At 44.6% G+C, this 11,207-nt stretch overlaps 1 non-coding gene across 1 annotated transcript; it reads left to right on the top strand.

The window, feature by feature from the left end:
- Nucleotides 1-215: 215 nt before the first annotated feature.
- trnam-cau (transfer RNA methionine (anticodon CAU)) lies at nucleotides 216-288 on the top strand. The gene has a single exon. It is a non-coding gene; the product is annotated as a tRNA-Met (tRNA).
- Nucleotides 289-11,207: the final 10,919 nt, after the last annotated feature.

The raw sequence follows: 11,207 nt of genomic DNA, 5'->3' as shown, positions 1-11,207 counted from the left end.
TCATACCGCAGCGCTGTGGGAGTGTGAGCTCCGACTTACTCTCCACACTCTGGGACAGTGGAGAAATGGGGAACGTGCCTGACCAGAATTCAGAAAACTGATGGTTCGATTTCGACCTGGATGGATGGTTTTTGCAAACTGCCGATTAGTTTATGACTTTACAACTTGCAAACTGTCCTACATGTTTGTGCTGCCTGGACATCTAGACATCAAATGCCTTCTTAGCGCAGCAGGCAGCGCGTCAGTCTCATAATCTGAAGGTCCTGAGTTCAATCCTCAGAGAAGGCATAATTAAGCTTTCTTTTTCCATCTTTGCTCAAGACCAAAATCAAGAATTTTTGCTTCCTGCAGCACACCAAAAGATTTGCTGCCCATTGACCTCTCTGTACCATAGCACGCAGCACCTCACGAAGGGGATAATCTCCGAAAGCTTGTGATTTTAAAATCAAATTGTTGGACTATAACCTGGTGTTGTAAGATTCCTTACATTGGAAAGTTAAAAGAGCCACCTTGAGTTAATTGCTGCTTCTTCCAAAAGTACACTCGCTCCTTCAAGCCGGAATTGAAACATCGATCGAAGGATAACATTATTTTGAGTTTAATTAACTGTTATTTTCCGTTCTACCAGCTGAGCTATCGAAGGGAAGCAGCAAAGGTCCCTCTCTGTAGTGATTGCTCACCGTACGCCTTTTGACACTCCCGGACTCGTGGAGTCGTGTGGGCATGACCGAGACTTGCTCGGTACCTGCTCATCCCGCAGTGCTGTGGGACTGTGATCTGTAACTTACTCTGCACACCCTGGGCCAGTCAAGCAATAAATAACGTGTCTGACGACACATCAGAAGATTGTAGGTTTGACTCCTACTTGGCTGGATGGTTTTTGCAAACGGCCCATTACTTGATGACTTTAGATACCTTGCAAACTGTCCTACTTGGAAGTGTTGCCTGCCCGTTTCCGGCATAAGTGCGTTCTTAACACAGCAAGTAGTGCATCAGTCTCACTAACCTTGAATAAATCTGAGTTCAATCCTCAGAAAAGATATCCGGACCTATGAAGCATCTTTGTATCTCTCATCTTTCCATCTTGGCTGAGCACCAAAATGAAGAACTTTTGCTTACTGCAGCAAACCAAAAGATTTGCTGCCCCTTGACCTCTCTGCATCGAAGCTTAGGATTTACGTTGGTTATAGCCTCGCTGACAAATGACAACCATTTTAGTTTCTCGACAACTGCCCCAAGATAAAGGGTGATAGGAGAATACAAGTATCGACAGTGCTACCTCTTACATGCGAAGCGAGCGCTCTACCATTTGAGTTAACCCCCGTTGCTAGTAATCAATTGCCCTTCACAGTAGCCGCTTCACACTCGCCTCCATGCAGCGCCACGAATGGTAGAAAAATCTTTAATTGGCCCCCTCCCTGAATATATTCAGTGCTTTGCTCCAATCGGCGGTATCGAGCATCAGCAAGTGAGCAAAAGCAGAACGGGAAGCCACAGTAATCGTGAATGATGCTGAGAAGAGCCCGAGCCTGCGGAAGGTTGAAGAAGTCACCGGAAGGAACAGCTGCCCCGAGCTTGAGGGAACAGCGGGAGCTCTGTTTGTCTGAGAGAAGACTTTTTTGTCTGAAAGTGGTTTGAAGTGTTGTTACACAAAGGCACTCCCTCCTGGTGAACAGAGGCAAATGCTCGAGCAAAACAGTCATGTTCGGACAGACACGGAAAGCTTTAAGGTTTGAGGAAGGAAAAGCGCCAACATTTTAAGCAGTATGTAAAATTAAGAAAGCGGCCTTGAGCTCAATACCGCTTACTCCAAAAGCATGTTCGCTACTTTGAGCCGGAAGTAGACCAGCGATTTAACTTTCAAGTTTTAATCTCTCCAAATTTTCCGCACTACCAGCTGAGCTATCGAAGGGATGGAGCAAAGGTCCCTCTCTTTGATGATTGTTCACTGTGCGCCTTCTTACACTCCCGGACTCGTAGAGCCGCGTGTGCATGACCGAGACTGACTCGGTACCTGCTCATACCGCAGCGCTGTGGGAGTGTGAGCTCCTACTTGCTTTCTACATCCTGGGCCAGTGGAGCAGTGGGTAACGTGTCTGACCAGAATTCAGAAGATTGTAGGTTTGATTTCTACCTGGATGGATGGTTTTTGCAAACTTCCGATTAGTTTATGACTTTACACCTTGCAATCTGTCCTACTTGGTAGTGCTGCCTGACAAGTGACATGTTAAGTGCCTTCTTAGCGCAGCGGGCAGCGCGTCAATCTCATCATCTGAAGGTCCTAAGTTTAATCCTCAGAGAAGGCATAATAAAGATTTTTTTTACCATCTCTCACCTCATCTTTGCTCAAGACTAAACTCAAGAATTTTTGCTTCCTGCAGCACACCAAAAAATTTGCTGCCCCTTGACCTCTCTGTACCGTAGCACGCAGTGAAATTTAAGAAATACATGGACCATGGGCTTGCTAAAAACTGACGCCACATTTATTTCTGGACAATTGACCCAAGTCAAAAGGTGAGTGGAGAATGCAAGAATCGATCCTGCTATCTCTCACATGCTCAGCGAGCACTCGGCCAGAATCATAGAAAGATTACAGCACGGAAGGAGGCCATTCGACCCATCGAGTCCACGCTGGATTTATTCAAGAGCAATCCAGCTCGTCCCACTCCTCCGCCCCATCACTTCCAATTTTTTCCTTTCCATGATTGAATCAGCCCCTCGGGCCGTGCATTCCAGATCCTAAACACTCGCTTTGTAAAAAAGTGTTTCCTCAGGTCACCTTTGGTTCTTTTACCAATCACCTTAAATCTATGTCCTCTGGTCCTTCACCCTTCCGCCAATGGGAACGGTTTCTCTCTATCTACTCTGATTGGGCCATTCGTGATTTTGAAGATATCTATCAAATCTGCTCGCATCCGTTTCTGTTCCAAGGAGAACAACCTCAGCTTCTCCAGTCTACCCACGTAACTAAAGTCCCTCACGCCTGCAATAATTCTCATAAATCTCTTCTGGACCGACTCCAAGACCTTCACATCTTTCCTAAAGTGCGGTGCCCAGAACTGGACACAATTCTGCAGTTGTGGTCGAACCAGTGTTTTATAAAGGTTCATCATGACTTCCATACTTTTGTAGTCTATCCATAAAGCCCAGGATCCCCTATGCTTTTTAACCGCTTTCTCAACCTGCCCTGTCACCTTCAACGATTTGTTCACATATACACCCAGATCTCTATTTTCCTGTACCCCTTTTAGAGTTGTGCCCTCTGGTTTACGTTGCCTCCCCTGTTATTTCTGCCGAAATGCATCACTTTGCAATTTTCTGCGTTAATTTTCATCTGCCACATGTCCGCCCATACCACCAGCCTGTCTATATTCTCTTGAGGTCTATCACTATCCTCCTCACTGTTCACGAAGCTTCCATGTTTTGCGTCATCTGCAAATTTTGATATTGTGCCCTGTACACCCAAGTCCAAATCATTAATATATATCAAGAAAAGCAGTGGTCCCAGCACTGACGGCTGTGGAACACCACTGTACCCCTCATTCCCGTCCGAAAAACAACCGTTCACCACTACTCTCTGTTTCCTGTGTTTAGCCAATTCTGTATCTATGTTTCTACTACCCCTTTATTCCATATTTGAGGTTGTTCCTTGTAAATTGCCCTTCATAGTAGCTGCTTCGACTCGCCTCCAGGCAGCTCCACGACCGGCCTTGGGTTGGCCCCCTCCTTGAATACATCAATACTTTGCTCGAATAGTCGCTATCGAGCATTAGCAAGTGAGCAACAACAGAACGGGAAGCCACAGTAATCGTGAATGATGCTGAGACGAGCCCGAGCCTGTGGAAGGTTGAAGAAGTTACCGGAAGGAACAACTGCCCCCAGCTTGACTGAACAGCGGGAGCACTGTCTGTCTGACTGAGAGAAGTCTATTTTGCCTGAAAGCGGTTTGAAATTTTGTCACTCAAAGGCACTCCCTGCTGGTGAACAGAGGCAAATGCTCGTGCAAAACAGCCGTGTTCGGACAGACACGGAAAGCTTTCAGGTTTGAGAAAGGAAACGCGCCAACATTTTAAACAATAAGATGTCTGTAAAGTTAAGAAAGCGGCCTTGAGCTCAGTACCGCTTACTCCAAAAGCATATGCGCTACTCCGAGCCGGAATTAAACCAGCGATTTTGCTTTCAAGTTTTAATCTCTACAAGTTTTACCACATTACCTGCTGAGCTATCGAAGGGAAGCAGCAAAGGTCCCTCTCTTTGATGATTGTTCACCGTGAGCCTTCTGACATTCCCGGACTCGTGGAATCGCGTGGGCATGACCGAGACTGACTCGGTACCTGCTCATACTGCAGCGCTGTGAGAGTGTGAGCTCCTCCTTACTCTGCGCGCCCTGGGCCAGTGGAGCAATGGGTAACGTGTCTGACCAGAATTCAGAAGATTATTGATTCGATTACGACCTGGATGGATGGTTTTTGCAAACTGCCGATTAGTTTATGACTTTACACCTTGTAAACTTTCCTACTTGGTAGTGATGCCTGATAAATTTCCCGTTACGTGTCTTCTTAGCGCAGCACGCAGCACGTCAGTCTCATAATCTGCAGGTCCTGAGTTCAATCTTCAGAGGAAATATCATAAAGGTTTTTGTCCATCTCTCACCTCATCTTTGCTCAAGACCAAAATCAAGAATTTTTGCTTCCTGCAGCACACCAAAAGATTTGCTGCCCCTTGACCTCTCTGTACCGTAGCACGCAGTGAAGTTTAAGAAGTACATGGACCATGGGCTCGCTGTATTTTGGCGACACTTTTGTTTCTGTACAATTGACCCAAGTCAAAAGGTGAGTGGAGAATGCAAGAATCGATCCTGCTATCTCTCATATGCTCAGCGAGCACTCGACCAGAATCAGACAACAATTACAGCACGAAAGGAGGACATTCGACCCAGCGAGTCCACGCTGGCTTTATTCAAGAGCAATCCAGCGAGTCCCACTCCCCCGCCCCATCCCCGTAGCCCTTCCATTTTTTTCCTTTCCATGATGAATCATCCCCTCGGGCAGTCCATTCCAGTTCCTAACCACTCGCTGTGTAAAAAAGTTTTTCCTCATGTCACCTTTTGGTTCTTTCACCAATCATCTTAAATCTATGACCTCTGGTCCTTCATCCTTTCGCCAATGGGAACGGTTTCTCTCTATCTATTCTAATTGGGCCTTTCGTGATTTTGAAGACATCTATCAAATCTGCTCGCAACCGTCTCTTTTCCAAGGAGAGCAACCCCAACTTATCCAGTCTACCCACGTAACTAAAGTCCCTCACCTCTGGAATACTTCTAGTAAATCTCTTCTGGACCGTCTCCAAGACCTTCACATCTTTCCTAAAGTGCGGTGCCCAGAACTGGACACAATTCTGCATTTGTGGCCGAACTGGTGTTTTATAAAGGTTCATCATGACTTCCATACCTTTGTAGTCTATTTATAAAGCCCAGGATCCTGTGTGCTTTTGAACCACTTTCTGAGCCTGCCCTGCCACCTTCAATGATTTGTGCACATACACCCCCAAATCTCTCTGTTCCTGTACCCCTTTTAGATTTGTGCCCTCCAATTTATATTGCCTCTCCTCGTTATTCCTACTGAAATGCATCACTTTGCATTTTTCTGCATTAATTTTCATCTGCCGCATGTCCGGCAATGACACCAACGTGTCTACATCCTCTTGAATTCTATCACCATCTTCCTCATTGTTTACTATTCTTCCAAGTATTGTGTCATCTGCAAATCTTGAAATTATGCTCTATACACCCAAGTCCAAGTCATTAATGTATATCAAGAAAAGCAATGGTCCCAGGACCAACCCCTGGGGAACACCACTGTATACCTCCCACCTGTCGGAAAACCAACCGTTCACCACTACTCTCTGTTTCCTGTCCCTTAGTCAATTCTGCATACATGTTGCTACGGCCCCCTTTATTCCATATTTGAAGTTGTTTCTTGTAAATTGCCCTTCACAGTAGCTGCTTCGCACTCGCCTCCAAGCAGCTCCACGACCAGCAGAGAAATCTTGCCTTGGGTTGGCCCCCTCCCTGAATACAATCAATACTTTGCTCCAATCGGCTGTATCGAACATCAGCAAGTGAGCAACAGCAGAACGGGAAGCCCCAGTAATCGTGAATGATGCTGAGAAGAGCCCGAGCCTGCGGAAGGCAGACAAGGTCACAGGAAAGAAACAGGCGCCCGAGCTTGAGGGAACAGCGAGAGCCCTGTCTGTCTGTCTGACTGACGGATAGAAGACTATTTTGCCTGAAAGCGGTTTGAAGTGTTGTTACTCAAAGGCACTCCCTGCCGGTGAGCAGAGGCAAATGCTGGAGCAAAACAGCCGTGTTCGGGCAGACACAGAAAGCTTTCAGGTTTGAGGGAGGAAATGAGGTCTCCTGTGCCTCAGCGCCAACATGTTAAGCCGTCGGCTACCTGTAAAGTAAAGAGAACGGCCTTGAGTTAATTGCTGCTTACTCCAAAAGCACGTTCGCTACTTCAAACAAGCAACCTAAGGATGATTTTGATCTGTTATTTTACAACAGTTCTCCGCTCCACCAGCTGAGCGATGGAAGGGAAGCAGCAAAGGTCCCACTCGTTGGTGTCAAAAGGCGCAGAGTGAACAATCACCAAAGAGAGCAATCTTTGCTGCTTCCCTTCGATCGCTCAATTGGTAATGCAGAGGACTGTAGTCGAAAACAAAGCAAAGTCATCCTTAGGTTGCTGGTTTCATTCTGGCTCCAAGAAATGAGTGTGCTGTTTGAGTAAGCAGCAATTAGCTCAAGGCCGCTTTCTTAACTTTATAGGCAGCCTAGAGCTTAACATTTTGGCGCTGAGGCACAGGAGATCATGAGTTTCCTTTCTCAGACCTGAAAGCTTTCTGTGTCTGCCCTCGCACGGCTGTTTTTTCAAGCATTTGCCTCTGCTCTCCAGCAGGGAGTGCCTTTGAGCAACAACACGTCAAACCGCACTCACGTTCAGGCAAAAATGCCTTCCATCAGTCAGACAGGACTCCCGCTGCTCCCTCGATCTCGATGCCGCTATTCCTTTCCTGTGACCTCATCTGCCTTCCGCAGGCTCGGGCTCTTCTCAGCATCATTCACGATTACTGTGGCTTCCCGTTCTGCTGTTGCTCATTTGATGATGCTCGATACCGCCGATTGGAGAAAGTATTGAATATATTCAAGGAGGGGTCCAATCCAAGGCAAGATTTCTCTGCAATTGGAGGTAAGTGTGAAGCGGCTACTGTGAAGGGAAATTTACTGAAAATAACTGGGGGATCAGCTCAAATGGTCGAGCGCTCGCTTAGCATATGAGAAGTAGCAGGATCGACACCCGCCTTCTCCACTTTTTTTTTTTAACCTGAGGGCAATTTTCCAGAAACAAAAATGATGTCAGTTGTCAGTGAGCCCATAACCCACGGAAATCCTAAACTTCAATACAGAGGTCAAGGGGCAGCAAATCATTTGGTGTGCTGCAATGAGCAAAAGTTCATGATTTTGGTGTTCAGCAAAGATGGAAAAAGATCCACAAATGCTGATGCTTTTCTCTGAGGATTGAATTCAGGACCATTCAGGTTAATGAAACCGATGCACTAATTGCTGTGTTCAGAATGCGCTCACGATGGAAGCCGCCAGTCAGCACTACCAAGGAAGACAGTTTGCAAGCTCTCGAAAGTCAAAAAGTAATGGGCAGTTTGCAAAAGCAATCCAGGCAGATAGGAGTCGATCGGACAATCGTCTGGACATATTATCCATTGGTCCAGCGTGCGCAGAGTAAGTAGCACCTCACACTCCCACAGTGCTGTGATATAATCCGGAACCGAGTCAGTCTCGGTCATGCACACGCGACTCCTCGAGTCCGGGATTGTCAAAAGGTGCACGATGAAAAATCACCAAAGAGAAGGATTTTTCGCTGCTTCCCTTCTTGAGCTCAGCTAGTCGAGGAGAGTATAATTAATTAACATCAAAGCAAAATCATTCTAAGATCACTGTTTCAATTCCAGTTTGAAGGAGCGAGTGCACTTTTGGATCAAGCAGGAGTTAGCTCAAGGCCGCTCTTGTAACTTTTCAGGCAGTCGACAGCTCTCAACAAACCTAAAAGCGTTCTGTGTCTGCCCGAACACGGTTGTTTCGCTCGAGCATTGTTCTCTACTCACCAGCAGGGAGCGGCTTTGAGCAGCCACCTTTATAAAATTTCAAAATATACTTTATTTCATAAAATTTAAGGAAAAACACAGTTCAGCGTAAAAATCGCAATTACAGTTCAAAACAATACAAAATAGTTCGCACACACTGTGATCCCATTAATTCAATGCAAAACACAGCACATATCTTCTATTACATTCTGTACAATATAAGGTGGGTTGGACTCAGTCCATATCTTAGATTACATTCTGTACAATACAAGGTGGGTTGGACTCAGTACATATCTTATATTACATTCTGTACAATACAAGGTGGGGTGGACTCAGTACATATCTTATGTTACATTCTGTACAATACAAGGTGGGGTGGACTCAGTACATATCTTATTTTACATTCGTTACAATACAAGGTGAGGTGGACTCAGTCCATATCTTAGATTACATTCTGTACAATGCAAGGTGGGATGGACTCAGTACATATCTTATATTACATTCTGTACAATACAAGGTGGGGTGGATTCAGTCCATATCTTATATTACATTCTGTACAATACAAGGTGGGGTGGACTCAGTACATATCTTATATTACATTCTGTACAATACAAGGTGGGGTGGACTCAGCATATATCTTATATTACATTCTGTACAATACACAGTGGGGTGGACTCAGTCCATATCTTATATTACATTCTGTATAATACAAGGTGGGGTGGACTCAGTACATATCTTATATTACATTCTGTACAAGACAAGGTGGGGTGGACTCAGCACATATCATATATTACATTCTGTACAAGACAAGGTGGGGTGGACTCAGCACATATCTTATATTACATTCTGTACAAGACAAGGTGTGGTGGACTCAGTACATATCTTCTATTACATTCTGTACAATATAAGGTGGGTTGGACTCAGTGCATATCTTATTTTACATTCTGTACAATACAAGGTGGGGTGGACTCAGTACATATCTTATATTACATTCTGTACAATACAATGTGGGGTGGACTCAGTACATATCTTATATTACATTCTGTACAATACAAGGTGGGGTGGACTCAGTACATATCTTATATTACATTCTGTACAATACAAGGTGGGGTGGACTCAGTATATATCTTATATTACATTCTGTATAATAGAAGGTGGGCTGGACTCAGTACATATCTTATATTACATTCTGTACAAGACAAGGTGGGGTGGACTCAGCACATATCATATATATTCCATTCTGTACAAGACAAGGTGGGGTGGACTCAGCACATATCTTATATTACATTCTGTACAAGACAAGGTGAGGTGGACTCAGCACATATCTTATATTACATTCTGTACAAGACAAGGTGTGGTGGACTCAGTACATATCTTCTATTACATTCTGTACAATATAAGGTGGGTTGGACTCAGTCCATATCTTATTTTACATTCTGTACAATACAAGGTGGGGTGGACTCAGTACATATCTTATATTACATTCTGTACAATACAAGGTGGGGTGGACTCAGGACATATCTTATATTACATTCTGTACAAGACAAGGTGGGGTGGACTCAGCACATATCATATATTACATTCTGTACAAGACAAGGTGGGGTGGACTCAGCACATATCTTATATTACATTCTGTACAAGACAAGGTTGAGGTGGACTCAGCACATATCTTATATTACATTCTGTACAAGACAAGGTGTGGTGGACTCAGTACATATCTTCTATTACATTCTGTACAATATAAGGTGGGTTGGACTCAGTCCATATCATATTTTACATTCTGTACAATACAAGGTGGGGTGGACTCAGTACATATCTTATATTACATTCTGTACAATACAATGTGGGGTGGACTCAGTACATATCTTATATTACATTCTGTACAATACAAGGTGGGGTGGACTCAGTACATATCTTATATTACATTCTGTACAATACAAGGTGGGTTGGCCTTGAAGTTCAGCAAGTCCGGCATAAAAGGATTTGCTGATCCTCAGTATGTCGGCCTGTGAAGACGTCACCGAGCCCTCTTCCTCCTTCAGGCTGCTGATCACCAGAGGTCTCTCAGTGCAGCTTCTGGAAGAAGAAGCGCGAGCACTTCTCGTCCTGCTCCACGGAGCGGACTCTGGACCGGAAGATGATGCTTGAGGCTTCTTTAACTGGACGGGTCACCTCACACCCCTCCCGCCCCCCGCTGTGAGATCACAGGGTGAGGCCCCTTTTACTGGATAGGTCACACCGTGAGATCACAGTTCATGGAGCATATTAGGGACTGTTTCTTCGATCAATACGTCGGGAACCAACAAGGGAACAGGCCATTTTGGATCTGGTAATGGGTAACGGAACAGGTTTAATTAATGATCTCAAAGTAAAGGATCCCTTGGGAATCAGTGATCATAACATGATAGAATTTCACATCCAGTTTGAGGGCGAGGATTTTGGGTCTGAAACTACTATATTAGACTTAAACATGGGCAATTATAAACGAATGAGGGCGGAATTGACTAAAGTGGACCGGGCAAACAGATTAGATGGTATGGTGGTGGATAAGCAGTGGAAAACATTTAAAAAGATATTTTATGACTCGCAACAAAAATATATTCCTGTGAGGAGGAAAGATGCCACAAAAAGGATGAACCAACCATGGCTAACCAAGGAAGTCAAGGATGGTCCCAGGTGAAAAGAAAAAGCATACAACATGCCAAAGATTACTGGTAAGCCCGAAGATTGGGAAAACTTTAAAAACCAGCAAAGGATGACGATAAGAATAATAAAGAGGGAGAAAATAAATCATGTGAGTAAACTAGCAAGAAATATGCAAACTGACAGTCAAAGCTTCTACAAGTATATAAAAAGGAAAAGGGTAGCTGAAGTAAACATTGGTCCCTTGGAGGATGAGACTGGGGAAATAATAATAGAAACAAAGAAATGGCAGAGGAATTGAACAGATATTTTGTATCTGCCTTCACAGTAGAAGACACGAATAATGTACCAAACTAGCAGAAAACCAAGGGACAAAGGGAAGGGAGGAACTAAAAACAATTACTATC

The sequence above is a fragment of the Heptranchias perlo genome, unplaced genomic scaffold (genome assembly GCF_035084215.1).
Source record: "Heptranchias perlo isolate sHepPer1 unplaced genomic scaffold, sHepPer1.hap1 HAP1_SCAFFOLD_173, whole genome shotgun sequence".
Lineage (NCBI taxonomy): Eukaryota > Metazoa > Chordata > Chondrichthyes > Hexanchiformes > Hexanchidae > Heptranchias > Heptranchias perlo.
This window is presented reverse-complemented; position numbering and strand designations above follow the sequence as displayed.